This window comes from Sapajus apella, unplaced genomic scaffold, assembly GCF_009761245.1.
Source record: "Sapajus apella isolate SASKATOON/1434 unplaced genomic scaffold, GSC_monkey_1.0 scaffold16, whole genome shotgun sequence".
In the NCBI taxonomy this organism is placed as follows: Eukaryota; Metazoa; Chordata; class Mammalia; order Primates; family Cebidae; genus Sapajus; species Sapajus apella.
The window spans coordinates 28,368,376-28,368,683 of NW_022436956.1; positions in this window are offsets into that span (position 1 = coordinate 28,368,376).

Sequence of the window (308 nt, forward strand, 5' to 3'; positions counted from 1 at the left end):
GTTTAAAGACTTAAACATAAGACCTAACACCATAAAAACCCTAGAAGAAAATCTAGGCAAAACCATTCAGGACGTAGGTGTAGGCAAGGACTTCATGACCAAAACACCAAAAGCATTGACAACAAAAGCCAAAATAGACAAATGGGACCTAATCAAACTCCACAGCTTCTGCACAGCAAAGGAAACAATCATTAGAGTGAATCGGCAACCAACAGATTGGGAAAAAATTTTTGCAGTTTACCCATCTGACAAAGGGCTGATATCCAGAATTTACAAAGAACTAAAACAGATTTACAAGAAAAAAACAA